The following is a 21,623-nucleotide window of genomic DNA, read 5'->3' as shown; positions in this document are numbered from 1 at the left end:
AGGAGGTTGAATGTGACCCACATTAAGTAATGAGTTGAAAAGAGTTAATGCAAAGTTTCTGGCAGTGACATATCCCCCCGACCCACCCCCCCCAACTAAGACAGCTGCTATAGAAAAATAAAAAAAAAAGCAGCAAGCTCTTTAAAACAAACAAAGTGCAATAACGCATCTTCCAATCCTACACACTAATAGCTTTTGCTCCCGTATCATGGGTGTATACATATTAGCACCTTAAAACGTGTAGATATAAATAAAAAAAAGAAATACCCTCTCAAATCTTGACCTGGAAGTCCCGATATGAGCCCAGAAATATTTGTACAAAAATATAAAATATAAAACGTCCGACTTAAGCAGCGTAAAAGTAAGGTTAACAGCTTACAATTATTACAAAACTTATAGGTAAATCGGAAAAGCTTTTTTTTTTTTTTTTTTTTTTTTTTTTTTTTCCCTTTCTCTCCCTCTTCACCACTTATTTTCCCCCTTCCCTCAAATAGCCAAAAAGAACTGCAAATTAATAATATTTGCAAAAGGGCAGTCAAACTAACAACAGAGAAAATACTGGTTGTCGCGGGGTTACTCACCCTCCCCTCAGGAATAATGTGGCTCACGTAAAAAAAAAAAAAAAAAAAAAGAGAGAGAAAAAAAAAAGTCAGTCCGTGAGCGTCAGTGAGCCGCACCGGGCTGCAGGCGGGGCCGTGACAGCCTCCAACGGTCCCGTTACGGCGGGTTTGAAGTTTTGCTGCGACTCGTGATGAATTTGCGCGCCTCATCCACGGAGCCGATCCACTTCCTGGCCCCCCCGGACAGCGTGAGCCGGAGCCGGGCGGGGAAGAGCAGAGCCGGCCTCAGACCCAGCTGGTAGAGCTCCGACATGACTCCGCTGTATTCCGCTCGTTGGCTGGCAACTTCGGGGCTGTAATCCTCCACTATCCGGATGGGGTGGCCGCGATATTCCACCTTTCCTCTACGGCGCGCCTCCCTGATGAGGATATCTTTCGTCTGGTACCGGTGAAGGCGGAGGATGACCGGACGCGGTCTCTGTCCCGGGGCCGGCTTGGCGGCGAGCGAGCGGTGCGCTCTGTCTATCTCTGGCGGTGACGGCAGCGTATCGTTCCCGAACACCTCACACAGCAGCTTGGAGAAGAAAGCCGTTGGAGACCCGCCCTCGGTCGACTCCGGTAAGCCCAGGATACGGATGTTCTGCCTTCTGCTTCGGCTTTCCAAATCCACCACCTTAGCCTTCAGCCGAGCATTATCATCCCGTAGAGTCGAGCAGATGCCTTCAAGGTCCGTAACTCGCTGGCTGAGGTCTTCTGTGGCGAGTTCAAGGGACGAAACCCGTTGGCCATGGTCCTCGACCGCGAGCCGCGTTTGGTCGAGTTTGGAGTCGAGCTGACTGAAAGTATTTTTGAACTCGGCGGCCAGGGCAGCGCGGTGTTCTTCCAGCAACGTGGTAATGGCCGCCAGGGTTAAGACAGCGCCAGCCTCGTCCTTTTTTCCCGACTTGCCGCTCTTCGAAGCCATCTCGGAGGTAAGTGGGCTCGTTCGAGACAAAAAAAAAGAAAAACAGCAACAGGGAATCCCTTTTAAAGGAGAAAGTTTGAGGGCTTGGTGGTTTAAAAAGTTTGGCATTTACGGGAGCACTCACGAAACACGTCTACTCCATCTGCTCACCAACCGGAAGCCCCCTTATCTATATTCTTTATATAGATTTGTATATTTTGTTTATTTTTATTTTGTACATATATTTGTGTGCTATTTTACTTTGTTAATTTGAGTCATTGTTCATCTCAATTGTTGCTGCTACAACCCCTAATTTCCCAGTTTTGGGATCAATGAAGGGCCGCCAACCGTTTTTCATTTTTTTGGTTTGCATTGTTCACCACACAGCAAGGATAAACTTTGAGTCTAAATTCGTTTATCTAAAAAGAATCTTCCAGACCCGCTCATTTACCACTTGAAGGCAAGACGAAAAACCCACACAACCGCATTCAGCCGAAGATTGCAGTTGGCAGGACCAATTGCAACGTCACATGTCAACATACGATTTCGGGGAATTCACAGAAATCAGCTGTGGTCTACTGAATGCCGGATTCTACCTTTGGATCACCAAATCCACGTCTTGGTAACAGAGGTATTCTCGTGAATTGGTGGTCTCTCACAGTCAAACCCAAATTTGATTGGCTGGTAGCGTCACGTGGGGTGCTGAGCCAGCTAGAAGCAGAGAAGCACTGTGCGTTCTACGCCATGGTTCAGCCTTAATTTGGCCCTGATCAGGTGACAACAGATGTATACACAGATCTTTCAACAAGGCAGGGGGAGAATAATTTTCCAGGACAATTTAACCGTTTCCAGGACATTTGACACATTTCTCAATTTCCATATATGTTCCAGGGCTGGAAAATCAGCCAATCATTGTTCAGCTTTTCCAGGACACGTGAGAACCCTGCTGAATAAAACACTCGTCCCTGGGTGGGCTTGAACCACCAACCTTTCGGTTAACAGCCGAACGCGCTAACCAATTGCGCCACAGAGACAGAGGTGGCCAACAATCCCAAACATTTTGGGCAATGATCACCCTCTCTGGCCTTTTGACATACATTTTAGCCATACATCTGTCATACATTTTTTTAAATGATGGAACAAGTTTGTAGTTTAACCCATGAAGTAGCAACGTTAGCACAGCTCGCTCTGAACACCTGACATTGTGTGGCATTTTCCTTTTGCAGTGGAGTGGTTCTGGACCCAGACCTGAATTTTAACAGCCACGTTAAGACAGTAGTGAAGTCAGTCTATTATCAACTACAGTAAATAACATAGCCAAGATTAAGGAACTGATGTCTCGGCAGGACTTAGAAAAACTTGTAAGATAAGATAAGAAATCCTTTAATAGTCCCACAGAGGGGAAATTTGCAGATTACAGCAGCAAAGGGGATAGTGCGAAAAACAAGAGGCATCAATAGAAATAGTTAACACACAGTAATAATAACACACTATAAACAGTAGACTGGTATATACAATAATAATAATAATAATAATAATAATAATAATAATAATAATAATAATAATAATAATAATGAGAAGAAAAATAAATAATAAGAAATACTAGTATATAAAAAAAAAAATAAAAAAAATAACAGATGGATATTTACAGATGTTATTTACATGATTGCACGTTGCAGAGAATGATATTGCACATTATTTTCTAGTATGTACACTACCGTTCAGAAGTTTGGGGTCACCCAAACAATTTGGTGTTTTCTATGAAAAGTCACACTTATTCACCACCATACGTTGTGAAATGAATACAAAATAGAGTCAAAACATTGACAAGGTTAGAAATAATCATTTGTATTTGAAATAAGATTTGTTTTACATCAAACTTTGCTTTCGTCAAAGAATCCTCCATTTGCAGAAATTACAGCATTGCAGACCTTTGGCATTCTAGCTGTTAATTTGTTGAGGTAATCTGGAGAAATTGCACCCCACGCTTCCAGAAGCAGCTCCGACAAGTTGGATTGGTTGGATGGCACTTCTTGCGTACCATACGGTCAGGCTGCTCTCACAACAGCTCAATGGGGTTCAGATCTGGTGACTGCGCTGGCCACTCCATTACCGATAGAATACCAGCTGCCTGCTTCTGCTCTAAATAGTTCTTGCACAATTTGGAGGTGTGTTTAGGGTCATTGTCCTGTTGTAGGATGAAATTGGCTCCATTCAAGCGCTGTCCACTGGGTATGGCATGGCGTTGCAAAATGGAGTGATAGCCTTCCTTATTCAGAATTCCTTTTACCCTGTACAAATCTCCCACCTTACCAGCACCAAAGCAACCCCAGACCATCACATTACCTCCACCATGCTTAACAGATGGCGTCAGGCATTCTTCCAGCATCTTTTCATTTGTTCTGCGTCTCACAAACGTTCTTTTTTGTGATCCAAACACCTCAAACTTGGATTCATCTGTCCACAACACTTTTTTCCAGTCTACCTCTGTCCAATGTCTGTGTTATTTTGCCCATCTTAATCTTTTTCTTTTATTGGCCAGTCTCAGATATGGCTTTTTCTTCGCCACTCTGCCCTGAAGCACAGAATCCCCCAGCCGCCTCTTCAGTGTAGATGTTGACACTGGTGTTTTGCAGGTACTATTTAATGAAGATGCCAGTTGGGGACCTGTGAGGCGTCTGTTTCTCAAACTAGAGACTCTAATGTACGTATCTTCTTGCTCAGTTGTGCAACGCGGCCTCCCACTTCTTTTTTACTCTGGTTAGAGCTTGTTTGTGCTGTCCTCTGAAGGGAGTAGTACACACTGTTGTAGGAAATCGTCAATTTCTTAGCAATTTCTCGCATGGAATAGCCTTCATTTCTAAGAACAAGAATAGAGTCGAGTTTCAGATGAAAGTTCTCTTTTTCTGGCCATTTTGAGAGTTTAATTGACCCCACAAATGTGATGCTCCAGATTTCAATGTGACCCCAAACTTTTGAACGGTAGTGTACATTTATTGTCAGGTTGTTGTGTATTTGGTCTACTGTGAGCAGTGCTGGTTGTGTAGTCTCACAGCTGGAGGGAGGAAGGACCTTCTGTAGCGCTTTACATGCTTTACATGCTAACTTTGGGGCAAGTTTATTCAGGACTGAAATGTCCAAAACTCAGTGAAAATATTTTCAATCGTTTGTGCTGCATTAGTGCTGGTTTGTGCAGAAAGAAATTTCATTTGTGCTGTTTTAGTTGTTAAGATATCACAGGTTTATTATGACGCGATGACGTCACGCAGCACCCCGACTTTGTTGATGTCCACGGTGAAGCAGTGGAGTGAGCGTCGTTTTCGTGAGGACAAAGTGTGCCGTTATATCTTTAAAACCAAAGCAGCACAAACTTTTTTTTTTTTGCACAAACCAGCACTAATGCAGCACAAACAAACAAGACCATTTTGGACAAAGTCGGCGGGCTGTAGACGTTGGTGTAGACACTTGTCACTGAACATGTCTGACTCTAGTCTGACCAAAGGGGAAGCATCCACCCACTGCGTGATGTTTGTGACAAAATGATTCAATCAAAAAAAAAAGACTTCAAAACTTTTCAATCCAAAAAAAAGTGTTCAAATGCAATTTTTGGGGTCTCAAATATTTTTTTGCATTCAAACACTTTTTTCTTTGATTGAAAAAGTTTTTTTTTTATTGAAGTGATTTTTTTTCATTGAAAATATTTTTTTCTTTTTGAAGCAATCTTTTTTTGATTGAATAATTAAGAAACAAATCTACCTCCATATACATGCCCATAACTTTTTTGATTAAATGATAAAGACACAAATGTCCTACCCATAATATGGCCCAAACACAAAACAACACTACGTCAATCAAAAAAGTTGCTTCAAACTAAAAACTTCACTTCTATCAAAGAAAAAAATTCCAAATATTCTCAAAATATTTTTTTGCATTCAAACACTTTTTTTCTTTGATTGAAATACATCTTTTTGATTGAAGTGAAATTTTGTTTAATTGCAATATATTTTTTGATTGAAGCGATCTTTTTTTGATTGAATAATTAAGAAAAAAATCTACCTCCATATACATGACCACAAAATCCATAGATCCCAGCAGCCTTGCAAATGTAACAGATAATCTGTCTGACGTGAAATCCTGGACAACCCACAGTTTTATAAATTCAATGACAAAAAAATCTGAGGTAATTCTGTTTGGTCCCCCAAATGCTGCTATTGTTTCTAGTCTTGACAATCTCTCAGGTAATATCAAATAGACTGCTAGAAATCTAGGAGCTTCAGTGCTTAAGGAATTTATGCTGAGAAAGAGACTGGCGTAGGCATTGCGTGTTTTGGCCGGGACAGAGAACAGATGTGCTTAAGTCTCTGTGGCGCAATTGGTTAGCGCGTTCGGCTGTTAACCGAAAGGTTGGTGGTTCAAGCCCACCCAGGGACGATCTTTAATCTTAAACTCACTAACAGTAACACATCTATTGCGTCACTAAGCTCTTGCTTGCACGAACAGCTTAAACCAGGGGTCTTCCTCCCTGGTCTTCGGGACCCCCTGTCCTGCATGTTTTAGATGTTACCTTATTCTAATGAATGGTCGTCATCAGCTTCTCATCCAGGGCTGGACAAGTGTGTCAATGAAACAGTTCTTTGTATCACGGTGTGCTGAAGCAGGGTAGCATGTAAAACATGCAGGACAGGGGGTTCTGAGGACCAGGGTTGAAGACCACTGCTTGAGAGTGTTTCTCAAGTCTGGTCCCTGTTGGCAGCAATGCTGCACATTTAGATCAGAGGTGGGCAATCCTGGTCCTCAAGGGAATAAAAAAACACTCAGTGGACATATAATAGACTTCAAAAGCACTCTTAAGTTTAGAAAAACCCAAAAATCTACATGAAGACGACATTTCTGGCTGTAGTCAAGTGATATGGAGATATACTGTATTGTGTACAGTGTTTTCATCATGGGTGAATGCTCCATTCTTTGTATGTCTGGTACATGTGAAGAATTGACAACAAAGCTGACTGTTTGTTGTAGGGCTGTGCGATTAATCGATTTCAAATCTAAATCGGATTTATTAATCAAGACGATGTTAAAAAAAGGAAAATCTTAAAATCGATTTTCCTCTCGCAGCCTGCCGGGCTGTGAGCCTCTCGGCTACCGTAGTCCTCCTCCCCCTCCCCTCCCGAGAAGCTGTGAGCACGCTGGAGCGCTGCCTCCCCGCCCGTTTGTAAGCATGTCGGAGTTTGCAAAAGAAAGTGAACATTTTGTTGATAAAAAAAGGGCAAGAAAAGAAAGTAAATAGTGTGGAATTGGTTCGGTTGTTGCTGTTGATTTTGTTTGATACATTCATTAGAAATAAAGTAATGGAAAACCCTGTTTTTACAATGGTAGTGGACGGGAGAGATGACAGTTTTGCAACAAGGGCAGGGCTTGACCAAGGGTCAATTCAGTAAACGACACGCCCACTACAGCTCTCCTCTGCCTGTCACTCAACACAGGATAGAGAGGAGCTTGTGGCAGTCGGAGAGAAAAACATCAAATCTAACGACACTCTTCAACTTTCAGTCGCTAGTTTTGTCTCTAAGCGTCTAGTCCATAACAGCGTCTGGAAAGTTGCTAAATCTAGCTACAGTCAACTGGAAGCACTGGGTTCGAAATCCGCTCTAAGCAGAAGAGGAAATTTGCACATGGGGTGCTGAGCCAGCTAGAAGCAGAGAAGCCCTGTCATTTCCACGCCATGGGGCAGCCTTAATGTTGCCCTGATCAGGTGACAACAGATGTACATACGCAGAACTTTCAACCTGTTCATATTCACCAACAAGGCTGGAGAAAATTGGACATTTGACCTTTTTTTCTCATTTTCCATATGTTTTCCGGGACTGGAAAATTTACCAATCCTTTTCCAGGACACGTGGGAACCCTGCTGAATAAAACACTCGTCCCTGGGTGGGCTTGAACCACCAACCTTTCGGTTAACAGCCGAACGCGCTAACCAATTGCGCCACAGAGACTGAGGGCTTGACATGCTCCTTCTGGGTTTATGTTTCAACTCAAGCACACGCCTTCTCTGTCCCAGGCAAAACACGCAATGCCTACGCCAGTCTCTTTCTCAGCATAAATTCCTTAAGTACTGAAGCTCCTAGATTTCTAGCAGTCTATTTGATATTACCTGAGAGATTGTCAACACTAGAAACAATAGCAGCATTTGAGGGACCAAACAGAATTACCAGATTTTTTTGTCATTGAATTTATGAAACTGTGGGTTGTCCAGGATTTCACGTCAGACATATTATCTTGTCACATTTGCAAGGCTGCTGGGATCTATGGATTTTAAGGGCATGTAGAGCTGAGTGACATCCGCATAAAATGGTAATTTACATTTCAGTCGTGAATAAACTTGCCCCAAAGTTAGCATGTAAGGCAAGGCAAGGGAAGTTAATTTCTATAGTACAATTCAACAACAGGGTTATTCACAGTGCTTTACAAGTTTTTCTAAGTCCTGCCGAGACATCAGTCCCTTAATCCTTGCTATGTTATTTACTGTAGTTGATAATAGACTGACTTCACTACTCTTAATGTGGCTGTTAAAATTCAGATCTGGGTCCAGAACCACTCCACTGCAAAAGGAAAATGCCACAATGTCAGGTGTTCAGAGCGAGCTGTGCTAACGTTGCTACTTCATGGGTTAAACTACAAACTTGTTCCATCATTTAAAAAAATGTATGACAGATGTATGGCTAAAATGTATGTCAAAAGGCCAGAGAGGGTGATCATTGCCCAAAATGTTTGGAAGTGTTGGCCACCTCTGTCTCTGTGGCGCAATTGGTTAGCGCGTTCGGCTGTTAACCGAAAGGTTGGTGGTTCAAGCCCACCCAGGGACGAGTGTTTTATTCAGCAGGGTTCTCACGTGTCCTGGAAAAACTGAACAATGATTGGCTGATTTTCCAGCCCTGGAACATATACGGAAATTGAGAAATGTGTCAAATGTCACTACTGTCTTAATGTGGCTGTTACAATTCAGTTCTGGGTCCAGAACCACTCCAAGATTTCTGGCCTGGCTATTTGTTTTTATGTTTACTGCTTGGCGTGCTGAGTGCTAACTTTTTAATCTTTCTACCTTGGCTCCAACCACTATTATTTCTATTTTGTCTTCATTTAACTGAATAGAATTCTGGCACATCAAATCTTTAATTTGATCAATGCATTTGATCAATGTTTGATTGCGCCACAGAGACAGAGGCAGCCAGATAAATCAGATTGAAGTGGTTTTAACCCGATTACCCTTTCCCATCCATCCTGTGTGGCGTCTTCAGGCTATTCCTCTGTTCGTTCATTCGTGAGGTTCTGGTATTGGACTGGCTGCTTGCAGTGGTACAAAAAGGCCAAAGAAACATTTATGCTCAGATTTGTGATTTTGTACAAAAACAGACAACATTTAAACATTAAAACAAGTCCCATCTCAGCTAAAACAGGTGTCAAGGTCCCAAGATCACTTGCACATTCTGGTGCATTATAGCTTTCAACATAATACATATTTTGCCACTTCCAAACAGATTATGTCAAGGCAGCACACACCTAATATGCACAATTATTAAATAGCTTCATGCATGCTTGAACAGTGTTTAGCTGGAGGGGACACTGCTACTGACACTTGACAGTACTATGAGTTCAGAATTATTTAACATCTTCGCCCAAAAACCGAACAAAACAAATGTATATCCTCACAGCAGGTAGTAAAAGTATAGTGAAAAGTAGTTTTTTTTTAATGAAAAACACAGACGCAAATTAAATATTCCTACGCCGAAACATAAAACAACTACAACCACAGTCGTCCAAATGTTGTTTATCCCCTTTATTTCCTTTTTGAGCTTTTATAAAGCACTTTAAAAGAAAGCCTTTTGTCTTAAGATTATCAAAATACCGCATTAACTAAAATACCATGTGCCAGGAAAGACGGATAATTAGCTACAAAGCCATGCAACTTCCAAGTGGTGAAAAGAAAAAAATATATTATTTCGTTATAATCGCATAACAAGCCGTTTCCCGGGGGTTTAGTAGGAAAATCACTCAAATAAATTATAAACAAATGCATCTTACCCGAAATGGCAGTGAATCAACGGAGGCGAAGGATTTAACACGTGTTGGGAGGAAAAAACGTCGTCCTCCTGGTCTTTCTTCTGTAACAAAGTAAGGAGAAAGAAGGTGCATGAGGCAGACAGTCGTGAGGGGAAACAGCGTTATGAACTTCAGTTTGAACTCGCCGCTTGCCTGACTCGGACCTATCTGCCGCGGAGGAGCAGCAGCCACGCGTGTCTACCGCACTGTGTGTGAGCCTGAATTATGGTCCGCGTTAAATCGACGCAGAGCCTACGGCGTAGGCGCTGCGTCGATTTAACGCGGGACCATAAATCAGCCTTGGCTGCATCAAGGCGCGCTACGAACGTTATGTATTGTTGCGCCATATTATCCGTATAAAGCCAACGCGGTTCAACATATAACTAATGTACGTGTCAGAACCATTTCATGGTTGTTTCATTTTAAATCTCACTGATAAACATGCAATCAATTATAAAACTAAAGCTCGGAGAGAAATAATAATGTTTATGGGACTATATGGTGATAACACCCTGGCAAGTGTCCTTTTGTGAACCTCAAAAACGTAGTTCCGGTCACTCCTGCAAACTACTGAAACAAAACAAGACGACACCAATTAATTATTAATTAGAGTTTCATTTTATTTCCCCAATCACTAACACTTCAAAGAGTGATATTGCTAATATTAACATTTACAGAAAGGACAATAACAGTTTTTATGTTTTTGCCTTTATGCGCTAAAACAACATATTTGATGGGATATGATGAAAATATGAACTTCCCGGTTTAATTTTTAAAAGTTTTTATGGTATTTTCTATTTAGGAATAACAGCATATTTTTATTAAAGTACCTCAATCTTCAGGGGCTAAAATGTATTTATACAGCAGTTGTCTGAAAATACTTTCGACATCACAGAAAGATAATTTCCCAGACCTTCACTGCAGCCACTTTCAGTTGTTGTTTGTTTGAGGGCCTTTATGCTTTCAATTTTGTCTACAGCAACCAAAAGGCATCCTCTATTGTGCTAAGATCATGCAACAGTCCTAGTCATTGAGGGATGTTATACTGTATTTATTTGCCTTAAAAACACCTTGAGTTGCATTTGCCCATGTTTAGGGTCATCACCCATCCGCCCTATCAGTTTTGCAGCAATTTGTCGAATGTGAGCCGAGGGTTTAACCCTTTACACCTCACAATTCATATTGCAACATCTGTCAGGCCTCACATCATCAATAAATACCAGTAAATCGGTTCCATTGATAGTCAAACATGCCCACACCATAACACTGCCTCTACCATGCTAAACACATGGTGTGGCATGTTTTGTATTCAGACTAATCAGTCATCCCCTTGTATTGGAGTGCTTACTCCTACTGCTAATATCCTGATTTATTTGTTTTATAGTTATTTGTACTTTTAACAAATAACTTCAGAACAATGAAGTCTATCTAAAGTTCAGCACTGACACATTTCAGCAAACACTGGACTTCCTATCAATAGTTGGTCGAAGATACAAGCTGAGTTAATATCGAGCCTGAGTGGCTTCAAGGGTAGCGCCCCATTCTGAATCAAAGAATACATTCAGTGAAAGCACGAAGCCACACATTTTTTTCTCTCCTGTCATCCCTTACATCAAAGCGTTTGCATGTCAAGGGTTAAGAGGAGTGGTAGGATGAGTTGTGCTGCTATATCTCCCTTTGTTGGAATTTTATTACACTTTTATTATCATCCTTTGGGAGGAGTCCGTTATGCAGCTTCCTGCTCAGTATCCGCCTTTCCTTCAGATAAATTAGTAAGAGGCCATGTGCATCTGCGTAATTTTAGAAAATGGCAAAATACAGTCTTCACCAGCGTAATTACTTGCATTTTCTTCTCTGACAGTCTATTTGCAGCTCGTCTGTGTCCTCCTGTTGACTTTAGAGTTTGTTAGCCTAATCTTACAAATTTATTAAAGCCACATCCTTCTTTCAGGTTGTCCAAAGCAGCACCTGCAATGTGTAGTCCTACAATGTTTAACATGTACAACGGGAGGGGGGATCCGTCCTTATAACAGCTGGTGCCTCGGTTAAGAAACTAAATCAACAGAGAGATTTGTAGCGACTTGATAAGGCTAATCAAGCCATATTTGTATCTTTATCAGCACCCAGATAATAAAGTGTTTAAGCTCTTAAGTGTCTGCTCATCTTTCAACGCCAGATTGTGGAGCTGAAAACATGGAAGACGTACCATCACTTTCTATCCTTGTTACAGCCGCCGTAAAAGCTGCTTCAATAGGTCCTGATCTAGCGCTTAATCATTGCAGTGTTTGTGATGCAAAACGTTGTGTCATGTTGTGGAATCTTTCTTTTCTTCTCAGGTTTGTGGACAGGGAGTCATAACCACCAACATGTATCTTTATTTTCTCGTTTTTTAATAATGATCACTCATTAACAGCTTTATCAACAAGTGATCTCAAATAACAAGAAAGATCTGAGTGTGAGTAAGTGCTCTGAGAAGGCAAACATGGGCTTTTCTCCGTACTGGGATCATGTGGACACACTTCCTCTTTTGGGTTGTCAATCATCAATCATCAAATATGATTGCACTGAAATCCTGCAAAAGGTTGTAAGGTTTGCACTACCAAAATCCTAAGAAGCTGTTTGTTTGTGTGTGAGCTAAACAAACTTGCATTCACATGAATTATCTTTCAGCAACAACGTGACAAAAACTGTTGGACTGCAGCTGTTGTGGCTGTCACTTTGTTATGCACAGTCACAGCAGCAAAGATGCACAACTGATACAGTACAAGTTATGAGCAGAATAAACCGAAAAGAGAATTCGACTGTTAAATCTGAAGTATGATGAGAAGCCAACTTCACACCAATGAAAGACAAGCTGAAGACAAACAAATCATCTACTCTTCTGTTAAAGATGAAAGTTAATATATGATAGAGCATTGAACCACTTAGCTGATTAAGGTTTTGAATGGACTGCGACTGCAGCAGACCTCTATTTCTGAATGAACTCGTTCATCATGTTGAAAGGGAGACGTGTGCAGACAAAGAAGGAGAGGGTTGCTCAAACCTTAGCCAGCAACTTTGGTAATAAGTGCACCTTTCTGTTCCAGTCATTTTAAACCCCACCCTGCTTTTTGGCCTTTCCACAAGCACCTACATTTAAAAGTATGAATCAAACATTAGTTGAGTGAGTTTTTTATTTATATCTTTTTAATTCACTATGCCAAAGACTGCCATTAGAGCAGAGGTGCTGCACACTGCATAAAGTAGTAGAAGGGGAACTTCCTTCAGTAAAGTTATCAAATTAGAGGATGTCCATCTGAAGTCTTGTGGAGGTAAAGTTTGAAGCGTCATAAAATGAAACAATGTGTAGATTTTGTTCATTTTTGCCACTTAGGATTAGTATGCAGCACCTCTGCAAATACTGTGAATATTTGTGTAGGCACACACGCCCAAAGGCTGTTAACAAGTCCCAATGCGGTTCCTATTTTCATTTAAACATGTTCTGATTCATACGTTTATTTTACAAGCTTGTACCACAAAAAAATAAAATAACACCACAATTTATTTCAAACACCAGCTGATGAGTTCCCAACAAAATGATGAAAGAAATAATATTAAACACTGTTTTGTTTAGATGTATACTTCACTGCTTTATTCTGATTCCTCAGGTTATAACTCTTTGAAGTTGTTGTGGGAGCATGATCTGGGGGTGACGTTTAATCCTGTAGACTGGGACAAGATCTGCAGCAGGACTTTTCCTAAATGTATCTCAATCTCTATACATGAACAGAACTTTTAATTTTTTCACAGAACTTATTACACTCCTGTTCGCCTCCAGAGAATGTTCCCTGACACTTACAACCTTTGTTATAAATGTAAGACACACAAAGGTACATTTATCCATTTGTTTTGCTCATGTGACCACATCCAGATTTTCAGGAGGGGGGTTCACTCTGTAATCACTGGTAAACAGCTCTTGCTGACTCCTTCTTTCTTTTTACTTAACCATGATGCTCCAGACAATTTTTTGGACACGGACACCAAATCTCTGTTGACAATTCTTTTGTTCCTGGCTAAAAAATGTATCTTGCTGCGGTGGACAACTCCCCAGGTCCCTACAGTCGACATGTGGATATCACAGATTTCTGCTCTTATTCCTCTCGAGAAGTTGACTCATGACCGTCATCACAAATCGGACAAGTTTTAGAGGATCTGGGAATCATTGCACTCCTTACAGAAGCCTTAACTCATCATCTGCCCCTGAAAGATGAGGACTGCCTATTCTTTCTTTCACTTATTCCATGTATGTGCTCTTTGTTTACCTGTCTCTTAATTTACCTATTTATTTATTTACTTATTCATTTTATGCATACATACTGCGCAGCGCTTACTGTTGGTTTGGGGTGTTTTTTTTTATTTTTTTTATTTTATTTCTACGTTTTGTTGTGTCTCGTTTTGTTCTGTTCTAATGTTTGCACCCATAAAATTGAAAAACCAATAAAAAGAGTATTAAAAAAACAAAAAACAAAAACACTGTTTTGTTCATTTTCTTATGAGAGACAGCCTCAGTCCATCTCCAGTGAAGCATGGTTGTGTTTGGAGCTGCGCTGTGCGTAAAAGATTACTCAAGTGTTTAGTGTTGTGTTTGGTATTGCGCAAACTGGTCGGATGACTGGTAATAGAGAAGTGAAAGAGCAGCTGTCAGTATTTTTCTGAAACAGAAGAAACTTATGTACACTTGTTCCTGTACTTGCTCATGGTAGTCTGTGTCAGAGCTCCATATTCTCACGTGCATAAAGTATATTAATATTAAAATTAATTCATTCAGAAAATAAAAAATAAAAACCTATGGGACAGCTGACACATAAGAAATAGATGAGTTCCAGGAACTTTGTTTTATATATACATAAAAGCAAGAGCTCTACAAGCACAACACGTTTTATTATGGGGCAACATCACGGTTGCATGTGGTACACGACGGACGAGGGATTCAAAAATGGTTTAAAGTTTAAAGTTTTCAAACACTAAAAAGTAAAAGGACTGGAAACTAGACGAGAGTCAATGTCAGTCTGGTAGATATTCCCTTGTCTTTTATTGCTGGTCTGTCCGTCTGTTTTTTTTTTTTTTTTTTTTTTTTTTTTTTCATGTACTGCTACATGGTGGCTTAGTGGTTAGCACTGTTGCCTCACAGCAAGAAGGTTCCCGGTTCAACTCCCAGGCCCAGCAGGACCTTTCTGTGTGGAGTTTGCATGTTCTCCCCGTGCTTGCGTGGGTTTCCTCCGGGTACTCCGGTTTCCTCCCACAGCCCAAAAACATGCATGCTAGGTAAATTGATCATTCTAAATTGCCCGTAGGTGTGAGTGTGAGTGTGTCTGGTTGTTTGTGGGGACTGCGGGTGGAAACTAGCATTACTGCTAAACCCGGTGTATTCATACTGCTTAATGTAGTGTGCATTAATATGCATTGTCCCGTCTAAATAAACTTTGAAACTACTAGTAGTAGTACATCATTTAGCAGGCGCTTTTATCCAAAGCAACTTACATCTGAGAGAACCACTCAAGCAAGAAATCACATAGGAGGGTAGGGTTGCCACCCGTCCCGTAAAATACGGAATTGTCCTTTATTTGAGAAAAAAATGTTGCGTCCCGTCTTGAACTAATACGGGACACGATTTGTACCGTATTTTCATTAACTTTTACACCATATTCTAGTTGAATTATTGAAATAAATTAACCTTTACACCATATTCTAGTTGAATTATTGAAATAAATTAACTTTTACACCATATTCTAGTTGAATTATTGAAATAAATTAACTTTTACACCATATTCTAGTTGAATTATTGAAATAAGTTAACTTTTACACCATATTCTAGTTGAATTATTGAAATAAATTAACTTTTACACCATATTCTAGTTGAATTATTGAAATAAGTTAACTTTTACACCATATTCTAGTTGAATTATTGAAATAAATTAACTTTTACACCATATTCTAGTTGAATTATTGAAATAAGTTAACCTTTACACCATATTCTAGTTGAATTATTGAAATAAATTAACTTTTACACCATATTCTTCACCTGTAGGCTATATTATACATCTTGGCTGATGTGGACATACGTAGCATAGGAGGCTATTTCAGTTGCTAGTGTGGTTGTCTGTCTCTACAGTCATGCAAGTTCAATGCTATTAAAGCACTTTAAACTTTAAATCAAAGCATTTTGTTTTTTCATATAAAATAAACACATTTTTATTCAGTTTAGAAGTTTTGGGGCTTTTTTTTTGGCTCCTGCGCTGCTGAAATCAGGGCGTCCCTTATTTCTATTTCTGAAAGGTGGCAACCCTATAGGAGGGTACAGCCTGGATCAGTGCTGGTCAGACTGTCAGACTGAGTCCAGTTGGACACAGGTGCTGCCAAGCCAGTGCTAGAATTATTTTTAATTTATTCTTTTTATAAAAAAAAATATATATATATATATATATTTTTTTTAAAGTGTTCCCTTCCCACCCAACACAACAGTCCCTTTGTACAAGAAAACTACATATTAAAAGATCATCTTGTCATAAGTGCCGTCAGTTTTCTCATTGCTGAGTCATGCAAAGAGCTGGACAAATCTAACTAATTCTGATGAGCAGAGGAGTTTACTAGATGCAGAGATGCTCCTTAAAGAGGGCCTCATTTATAAAGCTTGCGTGCGCACAAAACAAGGCTTGAAAGATGCGCACGCCACCTTCTACGCAAAGGTTGGGATTTAAAAAAAAAAAACAAACGGAAAAATGTGCATATCTTTACGCAAACCCTGACCCTAGCGCACGAACATTTTGAAGATATGGGGAACTGGCAACACAGGCGGTGAAGTAGTGAAATGAAGCCATATTCATGTCATACTTTTAATGTCATCACATATCAGACTTATAATATAATAGCACTGATCGTGTCCCTCTGTGTTTGAAGCAGAGCCTCAGCGCTTGGATCGCTCTGGTGCTGCTGGTGCTGCAGCCGCGGTGCAGGACACGGCGTGCCGGTGTCGTGCCAAAAAGTGATTGCCTGCCAGAATCTGATTTCTCCCCTGAAAATGGGTCTTTTTACCCGCCAAAAATTGATTGAAGGCCAAATACAGTTAATGAAAAGTTGTTTCTGGTTAAATATGACTTGATCTCATTCTTGAGCTTCATAATCTGAAAATCTGACGTTTTAGCGCTATCGCTCAACGGTCTGCTGTGCGTGCTCCCGCGGTCAGAAATCAGATTCTGGCAGGCAACTCACTCGCTTTATTTTTGTTAGTGATGCCACTACTGTGACCACCAAATAATGTTGTTTTCCTGGCCTCCACCTCATCCACAACATCTCGATTTTGGTCTCCGTGAAATTTTGTGGCACGGTGGCTCGACACATCTCATTCATCCTGACGCGCAGCAGATACAGGCTGCAGGAAGCTGCTGCGCATGCTCAGCAGGCTCATTTATATGCAAATACAGTCATCAAGTACTTTGCATTGACCATTCATGGTAAAAAGTGGGCGGGTAGAGGGCGGGATATGAGGCGAATTCACGTGCGCAACCTTCCAGCTGGACTGTGAATTATAAAGTGAACATTGCGTGCAGATGTGCGTGCACACCGTTTTATAAATCAGGATTTTTTTGTACACACGCTTTTTTCGGCTTTTGAGTGCACATTCACTTTTAGTATGAATCCTACGCACTCTTTTATAAATGAGGCTGAGTCTTTAGCTAGCTCTTAAAAGTAGGTACGGACCCTGCGGTTGGGCATAGTTTGGTAGGTGATTCCACCATCAGGGAACAATGGAGTAGTAGACAAATGTGCACAATGTAGACAAGGAAACAGATTTCCTTGTTTTCTGTTGGAGGCCTTTTGATTGTTTATTTTTGGATTCTGAACTCCTGTCTACTCTCTTCAGTTCTCGTGTTGCACTTCTTCTTCACTAGCCTCTTTCTCTGTACATGTTCCTGCACTTCCTCATTCCACCAACGAATTTTCTTGTCAACTTTCCTACCATGCTCCTAGCCTCCAGCCTTTTTACTGGTCCACCTGGTTTCCTGAGAATGCCGTATAGCCGGCCTTCTTCCTCTGCATTACATCATCCAACTCCCTTGCTGTTCCTGTCATAGTCCTAACATTCAGAGTCCCTACTCTCAGCCCTAGTCTCATTCCTCTTTCTTCCTCTTTTCTGTCTGGCGAGAGATGTGTCCTCCTCCTCTCCTTCTTCAACCAGCATTAGCCCGGTTTCCATGAGCACCATGTAGGTCAAAAGCACTGATTGTTATTAGGCGGGCCTCAACTGATCTGGTAATAGACTCCACAATTTAGCAATTACGCATTCAAAACATTTGGTATGGTAGATATTTTCCACAGACCTTTACTTACTTACTTTATTTTTTACTTTCAAAGTAAAGAAATGTAGTTAGTGCGATGAATCCTCAGAAACCAATCAATATTCCAAGAAAACAAAAAGTCACACAACCCAGTTGACCTTTTAAACAAAAATTATAATAGTTGTGCAATGTCCCACATTTTACAGTAAATATTTTACAGTAAATATACATATATTATCTGGAAAACAGATTTACATTTCATATCACAATTTGAAAATGCGTTAGAACCATTAAAAAAGAAGAAGCCTGTAGTCAACCAAATGATCTCAGTGCTCAAAATGTGTTCATCCACTCCCTGGATGTAAAAGACACTGATGATTTAGGCCCTAAGCCATAAACTGTAGTGATGCCACTTCCAGACTTGGTCACTGGCGACATCTACGGTTTAAAAAGGGTCAGTGGTTTATCAGAAACGCTGTAAACTTTAATATTACTGCTGTTCAGCTGGGTTGGCGAGAGTAGCAGATATCAGACCAACAGCAGAAAAGGCCAGAAACAAAAAGTTGTAAGAAAAGAAAGCTAAAATAAGTTGAGAAGGCAGGGGGACTATAGCATTGAGACATCATTTTGCATCCTTAAAAGTTATAAAACAAAATGCTGATGTAAAATGATAAAAAAGTTAAAAACAAGATCAAATATAAAGATATACTAAGATACAAGTCAAACAGGTAATATGCATCAATGACAACAGGAAAACACAAATTCACAGGAAGTTGGTCATTAACACAGACTCAGAGCTCACCAGTCAGGCAACAAGGAAGAATCCAATCCATCAGCTCATTTATTTGAAATGTCATTGCTAACTGAAACATCAGTGGCATAGCTTTCTCATTAGTTATGAGTTTAGCCATTAGTCCTCGCATGAATGAAGAAAAGGAGGAGATTATATGATCACTGCAAATAAAGAAACTTAAAAACAATTTATATGATGCAAAAATTAACTGTTTGTGCAGTCCCTTACAGGTAAAATATCACAAAATGATATTGAAACGAAATGACAGCCTGTGAACTTGACAGCTCCTCCTCTTTCCTTTCCAGCCAACTGAGCACAACAGCAGGCAGGACCAAACACACCAGCACAACACAGAAACAGGAGAAATCAGACATCTGTGACTGGTCAACAGTCCTTCTGGAGTTCCAATGACACCCACAGCAGAAGTTTATTAAAGTCGAGAAAGACAGGGGAAAAAAGAGAGGAATTTAAACAAAACGAGGGAGGAAGGAGCATTGAACAGATGGAAGACTGGGGTGAGGAGGAACATCTCAAAGTCGCAGGAGGGAGGAAACTCAGGTGATGGGTGAGCTCTACCATTGAGGCAGTACATATATGTAACCAGGTGTCCCTTGGGGCCTGTAGGTTGCCACAACAATTGGGTGAGCTCCAACTGGAAGGTGCTGGGGTGTTGTTGACAGAGTTGTTGACAGAGAGTCGCTATGCATTTTATAAAGACAATCCACCCTGGATTGTCTTTATAAAATGCATAGGGACCAGCTTCTTTCCGTTAAGGGTCATGAGGGTCTGCTGGAGCCTATCCTAGCTCTTCTCTTTTAGAGGAAAGATACAGACTGATCAGAAAAATATAATTCCTTCTCATCAGTGCCATCTGCCAAGAACTCCTCTGTATTTGTCCCTGCTGCCTTCGCTACCGCCTCCCCCTCCCCCTTTGTGACTGCCACCTCCTAGACCGTGCCTGCTGTCTCTTCCATGCCAGTGTCTCCTCTGCCTCTCATCAACCAGAGGTATAGATAAACATAATTATGCGCATATAATAAAAGAGTTCTTGCAACGTTCAATCTTTTTTTCAGGTTACGGATGACTGTGGCATACCTGGCAATGGACACCTTGGTGGAGTATCTGGTGGAGCTGAGGAACCAGCCACCTCTACCTTTTACTAATGACTAGGTCAGTAACACTCTCTGGCCTCTGGCCTCTCTGGCCTGTCATAATGTTTTCACACACACATTTTTGCATCTTCACATGTTGTTGTCTTGTTTCTGTGTTTAGTTGACCACCATTGTTGTTCTGTGGCAAAACCTGCTAGAGTGGTCTCCAAAAAAGAGGAAAAAGTATACTCCAGGGGTGGAGAGTATCAAGAGGCATGCAGTAACAACCATCGCCCCTCCTGCTCAGTGGCCAGATTGCTGCTGCCTGGTTGGGAACATCTCTGTCAGGCTCTATGCTAACCAATCCAGTTCCAAGAAGAAGGAAACTGGGACAATGTCCACATGGGACCTTATGCTGGAGGACAAATAAGATCAGGCAGCACATTGTTGGAAATGTCAGCGTAATGGAGCAGACCACCCTGCTGTTGGTTCCTGTCAGTCACATCACTTGTTCAATGGCACAACAAGTGTCACTGCAGTGTCAAAACAAGGGTGGTCGGAAGACATTAAAAAAGGAAAGAAAGCGCCTCTAAACATAATTTTAATAATGTTTATATTTTACAAATCTTTAAATATGTTTGCTGTATTATGTTTTGCATTATGGAAAACAGGTAAGCATTCAGGTGGCAAAAATTTTCCTTGATTACTTTGTTTTTGTAATTGTTGGGAACCCAAATTGAAACCTGCTCAAAATTTGATCAGTTGCACAGCCTTACAGCGGCAAGGAAAAGGGGGGATTTTCTGCTGCTGTAATAGTGTGACACAAAAAGTCCAATGTTCTTGCTTGACAACCGCTGACAACAGCAGGATAGGCAAATATGAGGGTGAAAAAAGGTCATGATAATTTTTTCAGGAATAATAGAAATTTTTTTATCAAATGCTCTCCATTTGGTAGTGGTTGAAAAGACTTCAGTTTGTTGCTGTAATTTGTAAATGGTCGCGAAACGAATGTGAGGAAGAGTAAAGGCGGAGTTACCTGTATGGCCACGCCCACCCAAGAGCATGGCGGGCCTCTGTCTCGTGCTAGGTGGTCCTCGCCTCCTGCCTGGGTGGAATAGCAGGCACTGGTTGGGGCTTAAGCTCCGACCAGAATGAACGAATGTGAAGGAAAGTAAGGGCGGAGTTACATGTACGGCCACGCCCACCCAAGAGCAAGGCAGTCCTCTGTCTCTGTGGCGCAATTGGTTAGCGCGTTCGGCTGTTAACCGAAAGGATGGTGGTTCAAGCCCACCCAGGGACGTGCATTGTTTAGGGCTTTTGTCAAGCTTAATAACAACATTAGGCTATCAGATATCGTCCTTTTTTACCAAATGTACACAGGAATTTAACCTGGTAAAAACAGCACCACTGTGCATTCACACCTCCATAAACAATTCAAATCAACAGCACAAAGTCAATAATTCAGAGAATTAGATTATTTTTAAAGTGCTCCACCTCTTTGTAAGGAAATGCGTACTGACACCTGAAGTTGCTGTAATTTTTAAACGGTCACCAAACGAATGTGAAGGAAAGTAAGGGCGGAGTTACAGGTATGGCCACGCCCACCAAAGCGCATGGCAGGCCTCTGTCTCTGTGGCGCAATTGGTTAGCGCGTTCGGCTGTTAACCGAAAGGATGGTGGTTCAAGCCCACCCAGGGACGTGCATTGATTAGGGCTTTTGTCAAGCTTAATAACAACATTAGGCTATCAGATATCGTCCTTTTTTACCAAATGTACACAGGAATTTAACCTGGTAAAAACAGCACCACTGTGCATTCACAC

At 41.0% G+C, this 21,623-nt stretch overlaps 1 protein-coding gene and 6 non-coding genes across 7 annotated transcripts in view; 4 read left to right on the top strand and 3 right to left on the bottom strand.

Annotated features, from left to right (window-relative positions):
• The window catches only part of LOC133442326 (P2Y purinoceptor 3), a 30,402-nt gene extending 20,694 nt beyond the window's left edge, over positions 1 to 9,708 (bottom strand). The window contains exon 1 of the mRNA XM_061720288.1: positions 9,586 to 9,708. The gene's annotated coding sequence lies outside the window, so the exon portion shown is untranslated. The remainder of the gene's footprint in view (positions 1 to 9,585) is intronic.
• On the bottom strand, positions 2,464 to 2,537 carry trnan-guu (transfer RNA asparagine (anticodon GUU)). The gene has a single exon. It is a non-coding gene; the product is annotated as a tRNA-Asn (tRNA).
• Positions 5,861 to 5,934, top strand: trnan-guu (transfer RNA asparagine (anticodon GUU)). Its single transcript has one exon. It is a non-coding gene; the product is annotated as a tRNA-Asn (tRNA).
• Positions 7,426 to 7,499, bottom strand: trnan-guu (transfer RNA asparagine (anticodon GUU)). Its single transcript has one exon. It is a non-coding gene; the product is annotated as a tRNA-Asn (tRNA).
• Positions 8,296 to 8,369, top strand: trnan-guu (transfer RNA asparagine (anticodon GUU)). The gene has a single exon. It is a non-coding gene; the product is annotated as a tRNA-Asn (tRNA).
• Positions 9,709 to 21,028: 11,320 nt separating the features above from the next.
• Positions 21,029 to 21,102, top strand: trnan-guu (transfer RNA asparagine (anticodon GUU)). The gene has a single exon. It is a non-coding gene; the product is annotated as a tRNA-Asn (tRNA).
• Positions 21,103 to 21,428: 326 nt separating this feature from the next.
• On the top strand, positions 21,429 to 21,502 carry trnan-guu (transfer RNA asparagine (anticodon GUU)). The gene has a single exon. It is a non-coding gene; the product is annotated as a tRNA-Asn (tRNA).
• The last annotated feature ends 121 nt before the right edge of the window (positions 21,503 to 21,623 follow it).

Source organism: Cololabis saira, chromosome 4, assembly GCF_033807715.1.
Source record: "Cololabis saira isolate AMF1-May2022 chromosome 4, fColSai1.1, whole genome shotgun sequence".
Taxonomy (NCBI): domain Eukaryota; kingdom Metazoa; phylum Chordata; class Actinopteri; order Beloniformes; family Belonidae; genus Cololabis; species Cololabis saira.
Note: the sequence above shows the minus strand (reverse complement) of the source record. Positions and strands in the feature narration are given on the sequence as shown.